Here is a 22,790-nt window from a genome sequence, read left to right on the forward strand (position 1 = left end):
TAGCGAGCGTCCCACCCATCCTCAGCGATGGGGCCTAGGGTCAAGCGAGCCATCCCCTTGAAGACGTACCTCCGGCTCTGAGGATTGAACGTCCATGTTTCGTCGCAGCCGGTCTCTATCTAGATCGTTGCTTGATGGGGTTCCATCTAAAATACATAACATGTAGCAAGATACAATAGAGACAAACAAAAAGAGGGTGAGTCCAATAACAAATGACAAAATACACAGTCACATTAATCACAGGGAAATAACTACATAAACACGTGATTTCTTACGTGAAAATACTTGCAGGAAGGAAAGTAATTATCATAATCAAGTTACCAATGCTACAATTACATTGATGAATGCAATGCATGTCCTTCCTAAATCTAATCTCCCTTAATATTCAACGTCCCTCCAGTCGAGATGGTTGGAGGACTCCATTCCCTATTGTACAACACCTTTTCACTTTCAGTTTAATCACTTAACCCTTGCTAGCAGGGTAGCGTTCAGGAATGGGCCTACCTTAACCTTGGTAATGTGTGCCTACGTCGGGATTAGTAAGGGTTCCTACAGCGACGTGGCCTAACAGAGGTAAGCTACTCCCCGCCCTTTAGGCCATCCCCTCCCTTAACTACCCCCAAGGTTCTCCATGAACCTGGACACCTGCATTCCACAGTGTGCTATTTTGAAATCTTGACTCCTTTCCAACCTTCCATGTGATCCATGTAACTTCCCATGAATGTATATGTGATGAATCCACATTTTACTAAATTTTTATTAAAAAAATAGACTTAGATAGTGTAAATAAGATGAACATTCCAATTAGGCTAAATAATATAGGTTTCTTAGTTTTTGGTTAATTTACATTGATTTAGATAGTTTATTCTACATGTTTTAATCATTTGAATAATGTGGCAAGAATCCCCAAGCCTATTTTGAAGAATTATTGGATTTTGAGGAATTTGAGGTGAAAGTAACTACTTTCAAGACTGATAGTAACCACTATAGCAAGCTACTTTCAACAAAGGGACCAAAGTGATCACTTTCAAAGTTAAAAGTAATCACTCCAGAGAGCCCAGAATCCACTAAGCTGCGTGTAATCACTTTCAAAGAGTGCAGAATTTCAGGAGCTGCGCGTAAACACTTTCAAAGTTAAAAGTGATCACTCCAGAGAGCCCATAATTCACTGAGGTTGCGTGTGTTTACTCTGAAGATTCATAGTGATCACTTTAGAGGGTGCCTACCTTAGTATAAATAGTTTTTTACCAAATTAGGGTAGGGACTTGTTACATTTTTCATACCTTTTCTCTTCCTTACTAAAATTAGGACGATTTTCCAGAGCTTTGGACAACCTTGGGTGATAGCCAAGGGTCCAACCTAGGGTTTGGTTTCTCATTTCCCTTGCTTTTACATTAATGCCAATGAGTTTTTTGCATTTCCAACTTGCATTTTTGACCGCCATTTCCATGGAGGGCTAAATTTTGTGTAATCCTTGGTCAGTTCACATGGATTCTTGAGTTCCTTAATTTTAATGATAATATAACTCCTTTCTTTACATGAATTACTTCTTCCTTGTCTTTTGAATTGAATTAATGGTGAATGAGGGGGATATTGCTTAATTAACCCTGATTCATTTTAAGGAGATTCTAAACTAGGGTTTGCTTAATCCTAGGTTTAATTCTAAGGTTGCGTAATCTTGGGATGAGGGATTAGAGCCTAACAAATTGCATAATTTCGTTGGGACCATAAGGTTAATTTTTGCTTGTTAAATTAACCTAATTCATGGGAGAGAGGATGAGTGTTAAATCTTGAGTGGAATAAGGATAGAATCTATGAGGGTAAACCAAGGATTGCTACTTTCTATTATTTTAATTAATTAAACTTATTTGTTTGCTGTTCTTTATATTGATTTGAAACCACAAACCCCCCTTTTTAATTATTTGCTCAGTTAATGCCTTCAACATGTTTAATGAAGATTAATAGCCAATGTTCACGGGAGACAATCTAGGGTAACCCTAGTACTACATTAAGTTGTTCAAAATTTTGATGAAGATTTACGACAAATCTTTTAAACATAACGACAAATCAATTTGATCATCAATATGTACACACATCTTAATTCAAAAAATATATATTTCTCTATTAACCTCCAAAACTCAGATGTAACCAACACGACAGTCCATAATTGTAGTCCATCAAAACACAAGGAACAATAAAATACATTCAGACTCTCAATTATAGGAAATCTCTAGCATCACAAACATGAATCATCCATTCCACTCAGCAAGTTGCACAACAACATATTTTGAGAAGCACAACTATTTCTACTTCATAGGTAAGTCTCAGTTTTGTTCCAAAATGATAATACATATTAGTCAAAATCAATACAGCACAAAAAATATATACACGTATCTTTTAATATGCTTTTGAGGCCAAACTAAAACCACTCATTTGATTTGCATCAAAATTCTGAAACGTGTAAGGGAATAAAACCAAAACACCATGTGCCATTAATCAAGAGAACCTTGGTTTGCATAAATTGGCGAGAATTAGTTGATAGGTAATGAATAAAATAGACACTTACAACCTTTCGTGAGAGTTTTGTAAAAATAGCAAGATACGTGGTCAGGTACGTGACCATGTATCCGCGTGTGTACTTTTCAGGTTAACAAAATTTTAGTAAGTGCGGGGACAGAGATCTACACGGCCAAGTACATGGTCGTGTACATGCGCACGTACTTTTCTGGTCAAAAGAAAATCTTACAAAACATGGGACAAAGATATACACGGCCAAGTACATGGCCATGTACATGCTCACGTACTTTTCTGGTCAAAATAAAACCTGAAATCAAGGATATATGGAAATCACCTACTTGTTAATAATACAATCGTGATCCTCCAATTTAAGTCAAAGTAATTGCATGGAGGAAGGGAAGATGAATAAAGGTGCAGACTTTTCCACATTCAGTGATTTTCACATTACGGCTGTGTTCTTTGGAAAATTTAAGTCTTGTATTACTCAATAAAATATTTTAATATGATAGACATTCAGAAAATACACATGCAGTCTATCGGATTACACTCAGGATTCAACAGAACCAAGGTACCCCCAAAAATGTAGACATGCACACATGAACTTACAAAATACACTAGGACTCCCCGCTACCGTGGTTTATCTGCATATTAAGAGAGGATGAAGGTGAAGGGATTTCTACAAGTAGCAAAGTTTTAACTGGAAAAATAGCAGCTCGTGAGTTGGTCTTCAACAAACAAGGAGTTTAGAGTGAGTGAAGTACCTTTAGGTAATTGGAATTTGAGAATAGCGGCTTCAGTCTCACAGTATTCTCATTCTCCCTCTACAAGGTGGTAACGAAAGGAAAGTGGTACATGCTAAGCTAAGTACCTATTGTATATTTGTGCCCCTTGTAATTCAAAATCTATCCAATTTGCCAGTAACTTCCTTCTTTCCTTTCCAGTTGAAATGTCACTTTTGATGACAATTCAGGTTAAGCAGGTGCCACCTAATCGAAGCATTTAATGCAGTTGCGTCTCTCTCTCTCCTTCCACTGTAGCTTTTGAATTTGATGATCCTCTCTAATAAGTTAACTTGGCCTCATATAACCCTCAGCCCAACTTCTGTCCAGCATGGTTCATTTGTTATATAATCTAGTCGTGGAAGAGTTTATGAATGGAAAAATCTAACGCAGGCCAGCTAATGTGAAAGATTTCTATGAAATTTACACCTTATCTAATATATTGTGCAGAGGCCATGTAGAATTTATTTTGCAATTTTAGGTGTGAAATTTCAGGAAGGCACCAAGGGTCCTTGGCTGGGGAATAAATAAAAATAAAATAAAATTAAGAGGGAAGATTACATACAAGATCAAGACAAGCTCATCGTCTAAGGAGAGATGAGAGAAGGGTCCAACATTCACATGAAGTACATAACCAAGGCATAAAATATATTACTAAATACCTTCACATATACTTAGCAATTGAATAATTGTTGCAGCAAAATGGTCTAATTCTAAGTATACTAAGATATAATAGAAATAAGAAATAATAATGGTAACAATTACGCTGTATACTAGGGAAGCAATCCATGTCAACAGGTTATGACACATAAAAAGAAATGAAGACAAGTAGGAGGAAAAGAGAAAGGAAAAAGAAAAGAAAAAAAAATTTTCCCTTCAAAATGTGTCAAAAGTCAATGATTAGAACTCTGGAATTATCCTAGTTTTCTCAGAATGTTACACAAATCCTTTTCTTTCATGAATTTCTTCTTCCTAATATCTTGAATTGAGTTAATTGTTGAATAAGGGAGACATTGCTTAATTAACCCTAATTCATTTTAATGAGATTCTAAACTTGAATTGCTTAATTATGGGTTTATTTCTAAGGTTGCGTAATCTTGGGATGAGAGATTGGAGTCCATTAAATTGCTTAATTTGTATGGAAACATAAGGTTGATTTTTGCTTGTTAAATTAACCTAATTCTGGGAGAAGAGGAAGAGTATTAAATCTTAAGAGGAATAGGGATAGAGTCTACATGAATGAACTAGGGGTTACTACATTTTATCGATTAAACTTTGCAATTTAATTTTCTTCTTAAGTTGATTGAACTTGAAATCACAAAACCCCCCTTTTTACTTGCTTTCTGAATACATTGCACACTACATGTTTGATATTTGGTTACCTATCCAATGATTTATGCGAGACGATCTAGGTTAGCACCCTAGTATTACATTAATTTTTGTTTATATTTTGATGAGGATTTGCGACAAATCTTTCGTTCATCAAAGTATGAATTTTTAGAGGCTGATGACAATTTGTCTGTGATAATTTCAGTAGATTTGAATGTTACACAAGAGGAAAATTTGCAGTAGACTTTAGCAGCCTATAAGCAAGTGATTAGGTGGCCTTTAAAAGACATTCCAAGGGTTAGTCCATCCATTTGTATGCACATAATAATGTTGGATGAAGATGTCAAACCTACGAGGCAGCCCTAAAGAAGACTAAATCCGACCCTCCTAGAGATGGTGAAGAAAGAAGTGAGTAAACTGTTAGCTACTAGCATGATATACCCAATCTAAGACACTGAGTGGGTAAGTCCAATACATGTTGTACCTAAGAAGACTGACATAGTAGTGACAAAGAACCAATTTGATTAGTTGATTCTGACTAGAATTCAAAATGATTGACGAGTTTCTATTAATTATAGGGAGTTAAATTAGGCCATTCGCAAAGATCACTTCCCCTTACCTATCATTCATTAAGTCCTAGAGTGGATAGTAGGGAAGTCCCATTACCAATTTCTTGATGGATTTTCTAGTTATTTTCATATACACATAGCCCTAAAGGATCAACATAAGACTACTTTCACTTGTCCCTTCATTACATTTGCATATAGACAGATGTCATTCAGACTGTGTAATGCACTTAACACCTTTCAAAGGTGTATGATGGGCATATTTCTAGATTTCCTAGAGACTTCACTTGAGGTTTTCATGGATGACTTTACTGTTTATGCTTTCTCATTTGGTGCATATTTAGATAGCTTGTCTAGAGATTTGGATAGATACATAGAGTCCAACTTATTTCTGAATTATGAATTATGAGAAATATCATTTTATGGTAATTGAGGGAACTGTGTTGGGGCATGTGGTGTCAAACAGAAGCATTGAGAGTGATATAGCTAAACTTGATGTAATTGTTTCTTTACCTTACTCACTTGTATGTAGAAAGTGTGCTTCTTTCTTGGTCAAGCAGGTTTGTATAGGTGCTTCATTAAGGATTTTAGTAGGATTGCATCTCCTTTGTCTAGCCTCTTACAGAAAGTTACAAATTTCAATTTTTTTTTTATCAAACTTGCAAGGATGGTTTTGATGAGCTGAAAAAGCACCTCACTTCCACTCTTATTATTCAGCCTCCGAGTTAGGAGATTTTGTTTGAGCTAATCTATGATGCCTCAAACTTTGTAGTTGGTGCTGTCTAATCTAAGTTTTGGTTTCAAAAGGAAAAAAATAAATAGCAAAGTTATGCGTCCAAACGAAAGATATGTAGCAAAGTGCTGCAGAAAAAAAAAAGAAAATTAATGACAGGAATGAAAAGAAAATAGTGAATGAAAGAAAGAAAAGAAAATTTGGAATTCTATTGCATGAATGAACATTGTTGTTGATTTTAAAAAAATTCTATTTGCTGCATAATTGAGGGAATTATTGAAAAATAATGCAGTTCCATGCTAGTTTTAAGTTCATTCACTCAAAATGTCTCTTTTCTTTTGGAATTGCATGTATTGTTTCCCATTTTGTTCAATACTTACCTTAACCTTAGCCGTATTATAACTTGAAAAATGTCCTCTTGATGTGTGATTGACTGTATTAATAGAGGAGATTAAGAATATGGGCAAGCAAATGGTAGGGGGAGGTAAAATTGATGACCTTGAGGGTAAACACTCACCTTAAACACTTATGAGTGAGAGGGAAACACTTTGTTGTGAGTGGTAATGATATCTTTCATTGATGTTTCACATCTAGCTTTGCTATTCATTAGCTCAAATTTGTAAAATTTTGCATAAAAAGATTTGTTTGAGTGTGACTTTCATTGTGACTGAATGCATGAATGATTTGTTGAAAGGATAATTTGAAGGAATGAAGAACTCTGTACAAACTGAAAATAAAATATATGTAAAAAGATTTTCATTATTGTTTTGATGATACATTGAATCCCCCTTGGTGTGTTTTGGTTTGCTTCAGGACAAGCAAAAATCTAAGATTGCGGTGGTGATGAATGCAGATTTTACTAGGTTTTTATGTAGTTTTCTAGGTTGTTTTTGATAGAAAATGTAATTTGGAAAGTGAAAAATACACAAAAATATATAAATGTTCAATAAAGTAAATTGTTGTTTAGTAATTCAAATTATGTGAATTTGATAGAAATCTGATGCAATTTTGTTAGTTTTGCAAGAGATTCTAGGCTAAGAGTCTTGAGGATAAGGATTGAAGAAGAGAAAGTAGAAGAAAGTAGCAATTTTGGAGACAAAGAGCAAAGAATAATAAAGCTAAGGGCTGGGCATTATCACTATTTCTAAGGAAAATGATCATTCCAGAACTTAAGTTCAGAAGCTAACCTGTGCGTTATCACTATTTTTGAGGAAAGTGATTATTCCAGAGCTTAAGTTCAAAAGTTAACCTGTGTAACACCCCAAATTTTGTAATATAGTTGATTATTAATAAAAGTATTTGCATTGACTTTTCTGTGTAGTGTATTTATAATTGTAGATGATTAGATGATTGGGATTAGACTGAATTTTGGCTAAGTGTTCTAGTGTAGAGTGTACTTGCTGAAGCGAGAGATGTCTCGCTATAGCGAGAGGACCCTGGGAGGAAGGAGTGAAACTATCACCTTGTCGCTGTAGCAGAAGTGTTTCGCTATAGCAACAAAGCCACAGTTTGGGGTGCATTTATAGTTGCAGTTTCTCTATAGCGAGATTCTGCAAAAATCAAGGTGCAATTTTCTCTAAGATTTTCAATGCAGTGACACCCCTTGTCGCTGTAGCGAGAGATGCCTCGCTAGAGCGAGAGATGCCTTGCTAGAGCGAGAGTGTCGCGACCAGAGAGGATTTAAAGGGGGTTAGGGTTCGAGAAAGGGTATTTCTCACTTTCCGATCAAAATTTCTTCAATTCTCTCGACCCACAACCCTATTCCACCGATTAAATTGCCTCCAAAGCCGTTCAGAAGCTAGGTTAAAGGTTGGATTCGTGTTGGAAACGCTTGTCGATTGTCATATTTTAATACATCTTTCTCTCTATGTTTTTCGATTTAATTGAGTCTTTTTAGTATATTATTTTGATGTGTTAGTTTAGATTTGTGTTGGTAAGTCATTTAGGATTTAAATTTAAATCTTTCTTAATTCCCGCCATAAATTCTTGTTTTGACACAGTTTCTTGAAAAGACCATATCTGGAGCTACACTACTCGGAATTGGACAAAATTGGTGTCCCTGGAAAGATAAGAGAGATATCTACAACTTCTCTGTTGCAAGAAAAGCCCAGTTCGAACATCTTCATGCCCAAAAATGCGTCACAATGTTGCGGTCCTGCAATGAATTTTTCAGAATTTGGTTTTATTGTTGACATTACTTAATTAGGGTTTTAGGAACCTTGTTAGGAAGCTGGGCCTTAATTAAGCCCAATTATTTTGTCTTTAAATAGGGTTTATGATTTCGCCTGGGGATATTCTTCCCTCTTTTTTGCCTTAATTTTCAGAATTTTAAATAAAAGCTTTCGTAAGGATTCCTCTCGTCTCCCTCTCTTTTATTTTTGGAAACTTCATCCCCTTCTCTAATTGGTCGAGCAACATGATTATGAAGCAAGGCTAATTCATCAACCGGTTCAAGGTTTCAAAAACTACATTGCATTCGAGTTTCAAAATAGGTTTTATCGAATTCCTCCTTTCCTTCCTCTTTTCTAATTAGGTTAATTACGTTTTTCATGATATGGAATTTTTGTTGCATCCTAAATAGAAAGAATAGGTTAATTTCAGATTTGAATTAATTGGATTCACCTAATTTAATCAATAAATTGTTCTAAATTTTGTTAAAGCATTGGGTTTGCGATTGCGGTTCTTGTTTTGATGGAATTCATAATCTAGATTTAGATTTTAGGGTTGTTGATGCGCATTGAATTAGTGTGATTGGAAATTCGTTGGGATCATATTTGTGTGAACGACGAGAATTACATTGTAGGGATTGAGATCTTGAATTGGTTGAATTTCATAATCCTTAATTTTTGTTTTTGTTATTTTGTCGTTTAAATTCAAAACAAATCCTCCCCCAATCTAATTTGAAATTGCATGATGGAACTAAAAATAAAATGCATTTTATGTCCTTGAGAGATGACCTAGGTTTGCTTCTTGTATTGCACAAATTTTTGAGAAAATCTAGCTTGTTTGATACCATTGCAACGTGGTTATCACTTGTAGGTGAGTTTTAATGGTTAGGGTTTTGGTTTTTCACTCTCCTTCCCTGTTTTCGTGATTCTCCTGGGTTCTCATGTAATTCTTCCATGTATTTAGGACGAAATCCGTGTGGGGAGCACTTTCTTGGGTTGATTTGCGTGTGGGTCTTCAATCTGAGGTAAGGGGGGACTCTATGCTATCTCATTTGATTGAAAATCTGTTAATTGCTATGTTTTTGTAATGTGATTGAGATAGAGAGTAAGAATGAGTGTGTTGATGGAAATTATTGTGTGTTTGAATGTAATGTGAGTTGATTGTGACTGGGTTGACATACCCTTGATTGAAATGTGTGTGATTGTATCATTGATTGATGATTGAATAATGTAAGTAGTTCAAAATGGGTATGGATGGCATGATGAATGTAGTTAAATGTGGAAAATGTAGCGTGACGAAATAGGGACATATGTGCCGAATGTTGTGAATGAATACGGGCATCTGTGCCATATAATATGATTTGAATATGGGCCTGAGCGCCGTGTAATATGATAAGTCTGTAATTAGGCCCTCTTTTACATTCCATATATTCATATTTGACCTTTATTTTATTTGGGTTTTACACTAAATTATATATTAATTATGCAGTTTGGTATAAAAATGCCGCAAGTATACTTTGGGTGTGTTTTGGGCCCAAATTGATAGAAGATTAGAGTTTTGCAGCAGTCAGTATGCCCCGGACCCTTTCAACAAGCACGGGGGTGCTTCGAACCCATGCACAGTCGTGCTTAAGGCCTTGCACAGCTGTACTCATCTGCGAGAAGCCCAATTATCAAGAATCTTTAGGGTTTTTCAAACTCTATTAAAAGGAGATCTCAGGCATCGTAAAAGAGAACATTTTTACATCTAGTCTTTGGCTTTTGAATACACCTCTCATCTCGTCTCTCTTGCACGGGATCCTTGGCATATGCTTGGCGAGACTTGGAGTTTCAAGAGATCGTACTTGAAGACCGGGAACACATCACATACTCTAGTTTGCTATTTCTTTTGATTATGGCTTTGTTTATAATTATTTTAGTTCTTTTCTTTAGTATGAGTAACTAAGTCCAAAGTTAGGGCTATGAGAACTATTGTTCATGAATTTATGGAATTTTGACATTTGAATCTAAATTTGATTTTTGTTTTTGATTAGATTTTATCCTATTGCACTTCTTTCTTAATCCTAATTAATTATATCGTTAAGCAACCGTACCTCGATTAATTAATAATCTATAGGGTAAAACGAGACAAAGGATTAGGTGGACCAAACCAATCTTTCTCTTCTAATCGTTATTAAATTAAGAAGTTCATAGGTTCCTTAAGCTTTCTTAAATTGATGTCTTGCATGATCATTGGGGATGTTAATTTAGAGAAAAGAATATTAATATTGCATGACCATTGGGTATTAATAGTATTCGTATGAATGATTGGTAATCACAAGGAGATCGAATTTAGAGTTAAACAGGAAAATAACATAAAGGATTAAATGAGAAAACCCATATGCCCTAGGTTCCTCTTCGATAATTTTAACCAAGACGTGCATTGTATTCCTTGCTCTTAGTTTATAATTAATTTTATAAATTCTTGTTTTAATTAATCTCATATCTTTGAAGCTTAAAGAATTGAATTAGGAAATTCTTAGTAATTGAAAAACAATCCTTGTGGGACGATATTTCGGGAACTTAATTTAAGAACCTTTTATTACTTCTCAATGGGTACACTTGTCGGGGATTGTTTTTTTTTTCAATATTAAGAAAGTCTCAAATTTAGTTGATTTGAGCAATTTGTGTTTTATTTTATTTTAATTCTGTTTTGTTTATTGTTAAATTTTTCTTTTATATTTTATAATTTTCGTTTTTATTTTATTTTAATTTTTTAATTATTTCACAATTTCTTTTAAAGTATGCTCACTCGTTCTAAGTACTCTACAACTTGTTTATTTGATCTGGAGATTGAAAGAACAGTTCGTAGACAAAGAAAAGAAGTGAGAGAGCAAAGAATGACAGAGGGAAGGAGATCAATTCAAGATTACATGACACCCACTGCTAGAGGCACTCCTGGAAGCATCGCGACACCTAATGTGGAGGCAAACAATTTCAAATTGAAACCAGCACTCATAACCATGGTCCAGAACTCCATACAGTTTGGGAGCATGCCTAATGAAGACCCCAATCTGCATCTAACAAAGTTCCTCCGATTATCGGACACCATAAAGTACAATGGAGTCTCCAACGATGCTATTCGATTCTGACTTTTCCCCTTCTCAGTATCTGAAAGGGTGAATGCATGTTTTTCCTCACTCCCAGCTAATTCCATCAGAACTTAGGAGGATCTCACTCAGCAATTCTTGGGAAAGTACTTTCCTTCATCAAGGTCCTCTAAGCTTATGACGAAGATATGTTGCTTCCAATAGCATGAAGCTGAATCTTTATTTAAGGCATGAGAGCGATTTGGAGAGCTTTTGAGGATATGTCCTCATCATGATTTTCTGACATGGAGAAATGTGCAAATCTTTTACAGTGGCTTGTTAATCATTACCAGGGCTATAATTGATGCTGCAATAGGAGGGTCCCTCATAAGAAAAGATCCAGATGATGCATACAAACTAATAGATGAGATGGCATCTTCTAGCTTTCAGTGGCACACCGCTGACTCATACGACATTAATGAAGGCTTTGGAAAGCAGTCCACTAATGAACCAAATGGCAGCCCTTAAAAAGCAACTAGAATCTTTAATGAAGTCTCAAGACCAACCTGTAAGAGCTCCTACAAGCCTAGAATCTACGCAAGAGGAGGTAAATTTTATGGGAAATCACAGTTCAGGATGGAGGAGTAATCCTCCTAACTCTTGAGGGAATGGCTTTGGAAGTCAAAATTCAAGTGTTTATCGCCCTCCTCATATGCAAGGTCAGGGAGCAAGACCAGAAGGAAAAGAAGTTCCTAGATCTCAATCCAACTTTCAAGAACAGATGATGCAATATGTGCATTATTTTGATAAGAGGATGACAAAGCTTGAATCCAAATTGGACCAACATATTAAGAGAACCGATAAGAAGTTCGCAGAGGTCAAATCTGAAATACAAGCCAACTCTTCTAAGATGAGTGCACAGTTAAAGCAAATTACGAACCTTCTGAGTCAAAGAGTGATGGGAACATTGCCATCTCAGCCTGAACCTAATCCAAGGGAGCAATGCAACGCCATCACCCTTAGATGTGGAAAGAAATTACAAGAATCGCAGAACAGAGGCACATGCACGCCCATGCTTGTTGAGAAGCACGCCTATGCTGATTCTACATGCACACCCATGCTTACTGATGAGTACGCCCCTGCTACAATAGAAGCACGACCGTGCTTATACAAGCACGCCCATGACAATGATCAAAGCACGGTTGTGCATCACTATGAGCAAGACCGTGCTTTAAGCAAGGAGCCTGAAAAAGAAAAGAAGGAAGAGCCTTTTGTTCAACCAAGGCCCTATGAGCCTAAGATACCTTTCTCACAGCGGCTGCAAGGTCACCCTCCTTATGATGAAGAGTTCCACAAGTTCTTAGACTTATTGGGCAAAGTACACATCAATATGCCTTTCATTGATGCTATCTCGAAAATGCCCAAATATGCTAAATTTTTAAAGGAGATTTTGACCAATAAAAGAAAGTTGAGAGCACATGAAACTGTGAAGTTCACCCAAGAGTGCTCAGCTATAGTCCTTAAAAAGCTTCCACCTAAGCTTAAGGACCCAGGGAGTTTTACTATTCCTTGCACAATTGGAAAAACTCATATTGATAAGGCTTTATGTTATTTAGGAGAAAGTATTAATCTTATGGCTTATTCTGTTTTTAGGAAGCTTGGAATGCATAAACCTAAGCCGACCTCCATGTCACTTCAGCTAGCAGATAGGTCGATCACATACCCCAAGCGCATTATGGAGAACGTACTTGTAAAAGTTGGGGAGTTTATATTTCCTGCTGACTTTGTGGTACTTGACATGGAGGAAGATGATGATGTCCCCATCATACTAGGGAGACCGTTCTTGGCCACTGCTAGGGCCATCATAGATGTACAAGAAGGGAAGCTCACACTGAGGCTAGATGATGAGGAAGTTGTATTTCAAGTTTTCAATTCTTTCAAGTACCCTTTTAGCCAAGAGTCTTGTCACTTTATGAGCACTGTAGATGTTGCTTCTCGATGGGTACACTTGCCCTCCGAGCATAATATGAATGAATATGGGCCTATGTGGCGTGTGATGTAAATGAATGTAGGCTATGTGCCATGTATTATGAATGAACGTGGGCTGTATGCCATGTGCAAGTATAAATATTGTGTGTGATGAAATGTGTGTGAATAACACATGTTAAACGTCATTGTAATGATGCTATGAATGGTCAGAGATACACTGGAGGTGTGAAAGATGGGGACGATAGAAATACCTTAGGGAGGAGAGAGTGGTGGTGACATTAACAGTGAGCGTGGGTGCACCACGGACCGCAAACTCTTTTCTTGACTAGACCTCTAACCACTACCTTTGTTGCATGACCCGTGACTGCCCATGTGGTATCCGTGAGGTGGGGGTAACCAGTGACCATTCATGGTGAGAATCTATAATCACAGTGCCACAGTGAGCGCGCTTGTATGAATGTTTTGGTGCTATAAGTGCATCGGTTATGAATGTAAATGATATGCGTAATAATGCTGTTTATGATTATATTGTGTGAAGTGTATTAGAAATAATGTGAATTATGTGCAAGGTGAGACTCTATACTTGTTTGTGTATTTGGTAGTATAGAGTACTCACCCTCACATTCATTTTTCAGGTAATCAAGACGATTAGCACCGGACTCAGTGAAGGGTTGGATGGAACTGCTATAGGGCTTAGAATGTTAATTTCAAATTGTTGTATTTAAAATGGTCCTATAGCAGTTATTTGATATAAACCTGTAACCCTTTCCCTATTTCGAAATGAAACTTTTATTATTCTGAATTTGCGAAAGTATTATTTATTTGAAATAAAATTTAAGGTGTTACAACCTGTGCGTAACACTTTTTCCAACAATAGTAACCACGCCCATGAAGAAAGGCTCTATGTTACACTATTACAAACAATAGTGATCGTTCCAGAACTAGGGTAAGAGGACTAAGCTGCGCGTAATCACAATTTCTGACAAAAGTGAACATGCCCAAGTCTGGGTAGAAGGAATAAGCTGCGTATGATCACTATTTCTGACAAAAGTGTACATGCGCAAGTTTGGTAGAAGAAATAAGCTGTGCGTGATCACTATTGCTAAGAAAAGTAATCATGCGCATGATTAAACAGCAAAACAAGTTGTGCATTGCTATATTGTCAACAAAAGTGGTTGTTCCAGATGTGAAGACTACTGGAAAGTCTTCTGCATGGTTATTTTATGTTATAAAAATAACCACGCCAGAAAGGCAGGAAATATATTAATATGAGATTAGCTCAGAAACTTGGGATCTTTTCTCATTTCTTTTCATTTCCACACCTTAGGAGAGTTAAAGAGGGAGATTGGGGGCGACTTCCAAGCTCTAGACCTTGAGGAATCAGGCTAGGGATTGGATTTATGAAGAAATTTTGTTGCTCCTCTTCTTCTACTCTTTCTCTCTTTTTTTCTTTTAGGAACATGTTCTGATATCTTTTTGTTATGGATTGATGGATCCGATTTTGATATTGTAAATTGATTGTGATTCTGGATTTTAAGATCTTGATTGTATTGAATGTTTAATTCTTTCCTTAATGCAATTCTTGAATTAGCTATTCAATTGAATTGAACCTAGAGGATTTTCATAAATGAAAGTTGAGTTAATTTCTTATATCTGAATTGAATGTCAAGGTTATGGATATCTTAGGGATAAGAATTCGTGATCTTGTGATCTCTTAATTTCTCATACTTAATGCAATGTTTGATTGATTTACACCTAAGGAATTAGGGTAGTTAATTGAATATTAGGATTATTGAGGCAAGGGATTGTCCTTTGATTAAATAAGTGAAATTGATCATCAATCAATTAAGGAACTTAGAGTTCAGATCTACTTCAGTTTTGCACTTGATAAAGAGGTGAAATCAATCCTAACTCCATTCTCACATGAATTCATTTCTAAATTCGTCACTCTATTTTGCTATTATTTTCTAATTTCCACATTTTATTGCTTTTATTCTCAAATGATTCAAAATATCTCCAATATTTGTTTGGCCATCTAGTTATTGATTTGTGATGTGGTAATTGATAGAATTAATCTCTGAGGATGATACTTAAGATTCAAATGAATTTCAAATTTTATTACTTACTGCAACTACCTAGTACACTTGCTAGTTAGTGTTCTCTTAGCTTTGTGACAGGTTTTTGGCACCATTGCCAAGGATTATTTACTTTCAATATCATTAGTAACAGAGAGATAGCAAGATTAAGCATTTCTTCATTATGTTCTTCTAACCCATCCATAATCCTTGCTTAAGCGCGAGTTCTATAAGAATGCTATAAAAAACATTTCTCTGTTATATTTGTTTAATTTTTCTATGAGTGATGCAATCAAAAAAGAAATTAACAAAATGAAAAATGCACTTAAAAGATAAAAACTAAAGATTAAAGAATCGTCACAGTTGTTACGCATATTCAAGTCTTTAATAGAAATCAATGTAGGATCCTCATCAAATAAAACACACCAAAATACAATCCTTAATTAAATAAAAACACTAAGTACATCACAATTCGATGCAAAATACACTTTTTCCCCTACCCATACATTGTCCACTTATATCTTAAGTCATTACGTCATTCTTTTCTAGTCCTAACTAGTATTCCTTTCATCTTTTAGATTAACTAGTTGCAATGACTGAGAAAGTCTTCAATTTCTTGGGGTGTCATGTAGAAATATGTAGCTATCTCAATGTTTGATAACATACTTGGGATATCATCAATCGCTCCATTAGCCAATGATGCAAGCTATATAAAACGCTTCATCCAATCTCGATATGTAACGCCCCGAACTTTGTAATAATATTTTAATTACTATATATGTATATATATATATATATATATATATTGTGCTTGTATGATTGAGTATGTGATGATGATGTGTATTGGATGGTGGTGTGAATGTATAAGGTCGATATATGCGTATACGTGAGATGCATGTGGATGCTGATTGTGCATTGTGATTGGATGTGCTGAACTGGTTGAAAATAGATTAAGTGGGTATTTCTGGGGTGCTCTCGCTGTAGCGAGAAGGTACTGAGAGAAGGGAGTGAAACTGTGGCTTTCTTATTGTAGAGAGAGGGTCTCGCTGTAGCAAGATTCTGCAAAAGTCATAGTGCAGTTTCCTCTGAGATTTTTGCTGTAGCGAGAATGTCACGAAACCTTGTGTATTTAAGGGGTTTAGGCTAGGGAAAACACATTTTCCCATTTTCTCTTCGTTCTCTCTCATTTGTTCTCTCAATCCTTAGCCTTTTCACCGATTAAATTGTCGCTTAAGCCTTTTATGCTCTAGATTGAAGATTGGAATCACGTTAAGAGGTAAGTATATTGAGTTAGGGTTCTCGGTTTCTACCCTTTCTTCATCTATCTTGGTTTCTCATGGATTATTCCATGTGTTTAGGGCAAGAATCCGTGTGAAAAGTGTTTCTACCATTTATTTCGTGGTGGGTCTCCATTCTAAGGTAAGGGAGAGTAAATCTTAAACGCTAACCTCTCTTGGGTAGTTTAAAATGGGAACACTACAATTTCAATAAGCAAACGTTGCTTGGGAGTAGTTGGAATGATGCCAAACCTTAGTATACACGACTCTATTATTATTATTGAGAAATGTGAGTGATGAATTGTAAGATTTGAGCTGAGTCTGAGGTGTACGACCTCCAGCATATTGTATTGATTGTGTGATGTGTGAAATGGTGTGATGATTTTCTGTGTTAGATAAATATTTAATAATGATTGAGCTATGTTGGCATTGGTTGAACTAAGTTTTAATGAAGAGTGTTAGAGTATTGCGAATGAATGAGTTAGTTGATGATACTTGCATGAGGAATGATATAATTATTGTATATGTGTTGTTTAATAGTTGAAGTATGCCAAATAAGTGAATCGAGGATATAATGCAAGTGTTTGAGTGTTTTTAAATAAAGAAGGATTTTCTGTGTAATGAGATTATAATGCCACAGTGAGTGTGGCTACATGCAGTGAGCGCACGTGTGCATGAAATACTAGTAAAAGTGATTATAATATGAGAGTCAGAATAGATGACTGGATGTGATTGCAATACAGGTATTGTAATACGACCCAAAGGGTATACTCATAATATATGTATCGTTGTACACCAAGTTATTTGGTAAGGACGCACGTATTATGATACATTGCCCTATTAAAAAAAAGGTGTGGAAAAGAGTGAGAAATGTTAGTGGTGTGTTTGGATCGCTACAAAGATACACTGGGGGTATAGAGTTCGAAGAAGATTTGGGATATTTTGGGAAATGAAGGTGATGAATGCTAGTGTGAATAGTGCACAATAATTTGTTGAAAATGAAAGCATTCATAGCCACACACTTATTTCCTGACGAGTCTCTTGACTATACCTTTGCTAGAAGGGGCTGGGTCGACACATGTGTATCCGTGTTGCTGCGGCTAACTGGCGGCTATATAAACTGTGAAGTCCTCAAGGGATCCCAGGGGCGTTGAATGTGAATGTGAAATAAGTGTGAAAGTGTGATATGCATGAAGTAGTATAGAAATTGTACAGTTGTAATATATGCATCGTAACATATCGATTAATGTTGTTATGATATATATGTGTTGTAATACATCGACGGGTATGATTAAGACACGTGTTGTGACGTATCGATTGATGTGGTATAATACATGTATTATTATGTGCAAGTTAGTAGACAAACGCATGTTATGAAAGTTTGTGAATATGATTAGTTGCCTATCTTGTGTTTACTATTCTGTGATAGTGAATTGTATGACTTAAGTGTCAGTGTTAGCTCAATCCATGTCAAAAAGTATTTTTAATGATATATATATATATATATATATATATAATATTTATATATGATTATTTTTGCTATGTTAAATAAGAGATTTAGTGGGGCGGGAGATACTCAACCTTACTAATATTTTCAAGCTAGCTTAGTGGTTAGCCCATTCTTGACCACTTTTTTACCCAATCTAAAACCTCAGCAAAAATCAGTGATCGGACATTTAATCTCACTTGACCTTTTAATGATATCATCTGTGAGCCATATATAGACTAATTGTGTTAGCCTATTTAACTTTCAGAAGTAATTTTCTTCTCAACTCAACTTATCTCACCTCATTGCTACTTGATCCCACATTAATTTTCATTTTTTAAAATACTGAAATAACTTTGTGATTCTTAACCTATAAATAAAAGAAAATAATGAGAAATTATTCAAAATCTTGTATTTGTTTTATTGATATAAGATCCCAATGTGAAAAGGACCAACCTTGATTCTAAATAGATGAATTTATTCATATAAGAATTAACATTGATTCTAAAGAAGATCAATAATTCACAAGGTGTTTGTATAAATGAAACAAACATGTGATGAAGAACAATATGAATTATTATTCTTTTAATGAATCATTACTTTTTCTTTAAATGAATTGATACCTAAAAATGTTTCATATGACAGTGCAGAAAACATGCAAATCATTATCCTTGACCTTCTTCAAAATCAATTTTAAAGTTAGAACAAGTGTTACAGGGATAATCATAAATATGATCCTTGGATAAATGACACGCAATGATATGTGAAATGACAATGATGTAACAAAACTAAAATAGAGAATCATGTGAATCTTATTGTTTCAAAATGTAGCAAACATACTCCTTTTGTGTCCTATTTTGGATCACCCATGTAACACCTTAAATTTAATTTTCATAAATAAGAAATTTCGTAAATTTTTGAGATAATAAAATTTCCATTTTTAATTCAAGTTTCACTAACCATTTCAAATAAAGGAAGAGCTTACAAATTATATCAAACAGTTGCTATAAGACTTATTCAAATACAACAATTTTTGAAAATAATATCCTAAGTCCTATAGCAATTTCATCAACCCCTTCACTGAGTCCGGTGTTGATCGTCTTGATTACCTGAAAAATGAATGTAAGGGTGAGTACTATACACTACCTAAAAACACACAATCAACGTAGAGTTTCACCACCAACACATTTCCAATACATTAAACAAACACAATCACAGGCAACATTCCATATCCATAAGTATAGTACACAAAACTCATGCATACACACACACACACCAACCACACTCACTATGGCACTGTGATCACAGATTTACATCGTGAATGGTCACTGGTTACCCCCGCCTCATGGATACCACGTGGGCAGTCACGGGTCGCTCAGCAAAGATAGCAGTTACAGGTCTAGTCAGGAAGAGAGAGTGTGGCCTGTGGTGCACCTGTTCCGCAGTTGGTGTCACCACCACTCCCTCTTCCCCAAGGTATTTCTACCGTCCTCATCTGCCACATCCCCAGTGTATCGCTGAACCATTCACAGCACATTACAATGATACTAACATGCCTATTCACACATATTCCATTCATGCATGCAGTAATCATGCTTACACACGGCACACAGCCCACAATTATCGTTCACATTACATGGCCCTTGGGCCCACATTCTCATAATATCCATTCAAATATACGGCACAGGTGCCCATACTCATTCTATCACACAACATTTACATACAATCCACATCCATCAATTTCGGATCAACACACATCATGTTCACATATCACGGCACATGGCCCACATTACATTTCTCTGCAATTTCTTATCCACTAACTCAGCCACAACACAATATTCAGCAAAATAACAACAATTCATGCACAAAAGAGTAGGATAGAGTCCCCTCTACCTTGGATTGATGTCTCACGCGCTAAATCCACCAAGAAGTGCTCCCTCTCACGGATTTCATCCTAAACACATGGAGAAACTCCATGAGAACCTAGGGGAACCAAGAAAACAGAGAAAGGGGATGAAAAACTGAAACACTAACCATTAAAACTTACCTCCAAGCTTTCCCCACACGGATTCAACCTTCAATCAAGCTCCCAAATGGCTTTGGAGGCAATTAATCAGTGGAATAGGGCTTTGGGAATGAAAGGATCAAAAGAATTTCGAAGGGAGAGGGAGAAATAACTCTCCCCGAACCCTAACCCCCATTAAATCCTTTTCTGGTCGTGACACTCTCGCTACAGTGAAAAAACCAAAGAAAACTGCACTCTGGTTTCTGCAGAATCTCGCTATAGCGAGACCCTTTCGCTACAACGAGACTGCACCCAGAATTGCCCTCTCGCTGCTGCGAGAACAGCCCAGTGTTATGCCTCGCACTTAGGCACTTAGCCCATTTTCAGCCTATCCAGTCATACATACACAGATATACACACATCCATGTACTTAATAGACATAAAAAACATCATTTTCAAATAACGGCGATCTGCAATCCTCACCAGGTACACATCATAAGACAAGTCTTCTCTTACTTGAACCGGGTGAAGATCAATCACATGGGAAGGATCCGACACATACTGCCTAAGCTGCGACACATGGAACACCAGATGTAGATTCGAGAGATTCGGAGGCAATGCTATCCGATATGCAGCAGGACCAATTCTACTCAGCACTTTGAACGGCCTAATGAACTTACGAGATAGCTTCCGAGACTTGAGAGCTCTCCCTACTCCGGTTACAGGTTAGACCTTCAGAAATACGTGGTCACCCACCTGAAACTCTAATAGTTTCCTCCTCTTATCATAATAGCTCTTTTGTTTGTCTTGCGCAGCCTTCATTTTATCTCTGATCATTCTGATTTGCTTATTCTGCCTTTGGATCATATCCGGCGCACACAAAGTCGCCTCTCCGGTTTCATACCAACACAACAGAGTCCTGCACTTCTGCCCATACAAGGCCTTGAACGGCGCCATTCCAATACTGGCATGATAACTGTTGTTGTGCGTGAATTTCACTAGCGGCAAGCACTCTTCCCAAGTTCCCTGCTGCTCGAGTACACAAGTCCTTAACAAGTCCTCTAGGGATTGGATGGTCCGTTCAGTCTGACCGTCAGTCTGTGGGTGATAAGCCAAGCTCAGTGTCAGCTTAGTCCCCAACGCCCGTTGCAGGCTCTCCCAAAACCTCGAGGTAAACCTCAGATCTCTGTCTGACACCACACTAGTCGGCACTCTATGCAGCTTGACTATCTCCCGTACATACAACTCTGCAAGTCGCTTCAATTTATACTTCATATTGATCGGGAGAAAGTGTGCAGCCTTGGTCAACCGATCCACTATTACCCAGATGGCATCATGGTTGTTCCTGGTCTTAGGTAGCCCAAAAACAAAGTCTATGGAAATACTATCCCATTTCCACTCAGGGATCTCCAACGGCTGTAACAACCGAAGTGGACATTGGTGCTCTACTTTCGCCTTCTGACAAGTTAGGGATTTAGCTACATATTCAGCGACGTCTCTCTTCATACCATTCCACCAAAAACTCTTCCGGAGGTTCTGATACATTTTAGTTGCACCGGGGTGAAAACTCATCCTATTCTTATGTGCTTCTTCTAGCACCATTTGTCTCAGCTCATCCACTTAAGGAATGCATACTTGGTTCTGAAACTTGATCACCCCGTTCTCATCACGGTGGAAATCCAAGTCTTTTCCCTCATCCTTCTGTCCCATCATGTCTTGCAGGAACGCATCTCTTTGTTGAGCATCTCAGACGTACACCAGGAAGTCATTGTCAATCGTCATTGCTCTGAGATATAAACTCCCCGGCCTCAGCTCCATGGCCAAATTCATGTCTTGAAATTCCTCAATCAACTCCATCTCTTTCACCATCATTGCTGCCACGTGCAATGATTTCCAGCTCAATGCATCGGCTACCACATTTGCCTTGCCAGGGTGGTAAGACAATGTGAAGTCGTAGTCCTTGAGGAATTCGATCCATCTACTCTGCTGCATATTCAGCTCCTTCTGATCAAATAGATACTTCAGGCTTTTATGATCATTGAACACCTCGAACCTCGCCTCATATAAGTAATGCCTCCATACCTTAAGGGCAAAAACCACTGCGGCCAATTCTAGATCGTGTGTCGGATAGTTGACTTTATGCGGGCGTAACTGCCTTGAGGCATAGGTGACCACTTGTCCGTCTTACATCAAAACACAACCAAGTCCTTGTCCGGATGCATCACAATACACGTCAAACTTTTGCTTCAGGTTGGGCAGCGTTAACACCAGCGCCGAAGTCAATCTTATTTTCACCTCCAAGAAACTAGCTTCACACCCTTTAGTCCACTTGAACTCCTTTCCCTTGCAAGTTAACTTTGTTAAGGGTAACGCTATCTTAGAAAATCCCTCAATGAATTTCCTATAATAGCCTGCCAATCCGAGGAAACTGCATACCTCTGTCATATTCGTCGGCCTCAGCCACTCATCCACTGCTTCCACTTTTGCAGGGTCTAGCATGATTCCTTCCTTTGACACTACATGTCCCAGGAATTGGATCTCCGACAACCAGAACTCGCACTTGGAGAATTTCGCATACAACTGTCTTTCTCTCAGAATTTGCAAGACAATCCTCAAGTGCTCGGCATGCTCTTCTTGAGTCTTTGAATAAATTAGGATGTCGTCGATGAACACCACCACAAACTTATCTAAAAACTCGTGGAAGATCCTGTTCATGTAGTCCATGAACACCGTAGGCACGTTGGTCACCCCAAACGGCATCACCAAATACTCATAGTGACCATCCCGCGTCCTGAACG

General features: G+C 37.0%; 1 non-coding gene across 1 annotated transcript; it reads right to left on the reverse strand.

The window, feature by feature from the left end:
• Nucleotides 1–11,352: 11,352 nt before the first annotated feature.
• On the reverse strand, nucleotides 11,353–11,459 carry LOC113848607. The gene has a single exon (XR_003501871.1). It is a non-coding gene; the product is annotated as a small nucleolar RNA R71 (small nucleolar RNA).
• Between the last annotated feature and the right edge of the window lie 11,331 nt (nucleotides 11,460–22,790).

This window comes from Abrus precatorius, unplaced genomic scaffold (genome assembly GCF_003935025.1).
Source record: "Abrus precatorius isolate BTA unplaced genomic scaffold, Abrus_2018 Scaffold8, whole genome shotgun sequence".
Taxonomy (NCBI): Eukaryota; Viridiplantae; Streptophyta; class Magnoliopsida; order Fabales; family Fabaceae; genus Abrus; species Abrus precatorius.